Genomic DNA, 3003 nt, shown 5'->3' with positions numbered 1-3003 from the left:
TTTCAACAACAACAACAACAATCTCCCACAATTATGAGATAGATTCATATAGATAACACCAGGATATGGTAATTTAGGTTTAAAGTCTCCTCTGTGTTGAAAACAATTAAAGCATACTAAAGATAATCATAAAACCGTTCAACTTCAGCTTCTTCAGCGTCACTGGTTGGGGCATAGACTTGGATAACTGTGATATGGAATGGTTTGCCTTGGAGACGAACAGAGATCATTCTGTCGTTTTTGAGATTGCATCCAAGTACTTCATTTTGGACTCTTTGGTTGACCATGATGGCTACTCCATTTCTTCTGAGGGATTCCTGCCCACAGTAGTAGATGTAATGGTCATCTGAGTTAAATTCAGCCATTCCAGTCCGTTTTAGTTCGCTGAGTCCTAGAATGTCGACATTCACTCTTGCCATCTCCTGTTTGACCACTTCCAATTTGCCTTGATTCATGGACCTGACATTCCAGGTTCCTATGCGATATTGCTCTTTACAGCATCGGACCTTGCTTCTATCACCAGTCACATCCACAGCTGGGTATTGGTTTTGCTTTGGCTCCATCCCTTCATTCTTTCTGGAGTTATTTCTCCACTGACCTCCAGTAGCATATTGGGCACCTACAGACCTGGGGAGTTCCTCTTTTGGTATCCTATCATTTTGCCTTTTCACACTGTTCATGGGGTTCTCAAGGCAAGAATACTGAAGTGGTTTGCCATTCCCTTCTCCAGTGGACCACGCTCTGTCAGACCTCTCCACCATGACCCGCCCATTTTGGGTTGCCCCACCGGCATGGCTTGGTTTCACTGAGTTAGACAAGGCTGTGGTCCTACTGTGATTAGATTGACTAGTTTTCTGTGAGCATGGTTTCAGTGTGTCTGCCCTCTGATGCCCTCTTGCAACACCTACCATCTTACTTGGGTTTCCCTTAACTTGGGCGTGGGGTATCTCTTCACGGCTGCTCCAGCAAAGCACAGCCGCTGCTCCTTACCTTGGATGAGGGGTATCTCCTTACCACCGCTGTTTCTGACCTTCAACGTGGGTCCTCTAGGCCCTCCTGCGCCTGCGCAGCCACCGCTCCTCGGGATGCTCCTCCCGGCCGCAGGCCCTGGCCTCGGGCGTGGGTGGCTCCTCCCAGCTGCCGCCCCTGACCTCGGATGCGGGGTGTCTCCTCCCGGCCGCCACTGACCTCGGATGAGGGGTGTCTCCTCCCAGCCGCCACCCCTGACTTCGGACGTGGGGTAGCTCCTCTTGGCTGTTCCTGCGCTGTCGCAGCCTGGCACTCTAGGCCGCTGCCCCTGACCTCAGACCTGGGGTAGCGCCTCTCGGCCGCGAAGTGAAGAAGGCTGAGCGCCGAAGAATTGATGCTTTTGAACTGTGGTGTTGGAGAAGACTCTTGAGAGTCCCTTGGACTGCAAGGAGATCCAACCAGTCCATTCTGAAGGAGCTCAACCCTGGGATTTCTTTGGAAGGAATGATGCTAAAGCTGAAACTCCAGTAATTTGGCCACCTCATGCGAAGAGTTGACTCATTGGAAAAGACTCTGATGCTGGGAGGGATTGAGGGCAGGAGGAGAAGGGGACGACCGAGGATGAGATGGCTGGGTGGCATCATGGACTCGATGGACGTGAGTCTGAGTGAACTCTGGGAGATGGTGGTGAACAGGGAGGCCTGGCTGCTGCGATTCATGGGGTCGCAAAGAGTCGGACACGACTGAGCGACTGAACTGAAAGATAATCAGTCTACTAACGCTAAAAACCTGGACTATGTGCCTTATAGAAAAGATAAAGTTTCTACAGAGCAGTCTAAGTTAGATGACCTGAGAGATACTGGGCCACATCTAATGAAAGCTCTTAAGTCTTACTTGTGACTTTACTAATACTTCTGGCTATGTTATTTGTAACATAACAAATATATTATTTGTAAAACATTCACCTGTTTTACAAAATTGCTATTTCTTACACTGCCAAATGTATGACTGAGGCCTCTGATAAAATAATATATAGTTCCATATGAGATCAATGATGGTAACAGTGTAACTCTATATATGAAAAAAGCAACAAGAGGAGATATTTTCCTGGACCAAGAGGCTAGTAAGACAGGTGGTCCAGAAAATTTTGGGTACTGTTTTATGGCCTAGTCCAGTAACAACACATTGAGTGGCTTATCAACAAAATCTTTGCCAAACCTGAGAATGGACATTCTCAGCACCATGAGATAAAATGGTCATGAAATGCCCCACTCAAAATCATGGTCAAGTTTATGAACAAAAAAGGGCTCTGCCAACTGAAAACTGACACTTGCCATCTACGTCTACAAAGATTAAATCATGGCCACTGCAACTGCTGACTTTCAATGCCCCTAAAAAGAGTTCAGGGTTAAAATTAAGAATGAGGCACTCTGTGCTCTGGAAAAAATCGGCAGAACAGGTCTTCAGATAGTTAGATCCTGTCAAGAAAAGATTTTATGAGTTCCAATTCTTACATCTTTTCATACCTAGAGAAGCACTGACGTCATTAATGGTGACATCAACTTTGGCTATTAAAAAAAATTTTACAGTTAAAAAGTCAAAATAGAGTGGGTATGGTTAAGACATCCTGGAAAATAACTAGGTGACACTATGGTGTAATTTCAGATTAGACGTTGTATTGCTAACAGTTGAGTTTTCTGAGTTGTGTCAGGCTTAAATGCCACCATTCTCAAAACAATGTCTGCTGAAAGCTAGTAACTGCAACCTTACTTTTTGTAAAACTAGGCAACTGGCTACCTGGCTACAAGTCTCCCCGAAGTGCCAGGTCCAGACTGGGTTTCAGGCCTATTATTCTAAAAATAAATGAGATTTATTTTGTCTATTAAAATTCCAGTCATCCCTCCTATAGCTACTTCTGATTGGGTCTGTTACACCAAAATGGCAGACCAAGGGATTAGGATTTTAATCATACAAGACTCAGATCTAGGACTTGGAACTCAGGAATACTTCCAATTCAGTGTCTATTCTCCAAGC

This window comes from Capra hircus, chromosome 19 (assembly GCF_001704415.2).
Source record: "Capra hircus breed San Clemente chromosome 19, ASM170441v1, whole genome shotgun sequence".
Lineage (NCBI taxonomy): Eukaryota > Metazoa > Chordata > Mammalia > Artiodactyla > Bovidae > Capra > Capra hircus.
The sequence above is the reverse complement of the archived record's forward strand: the minus strand, read 5'-3'. Positions refer to the sequence as shown.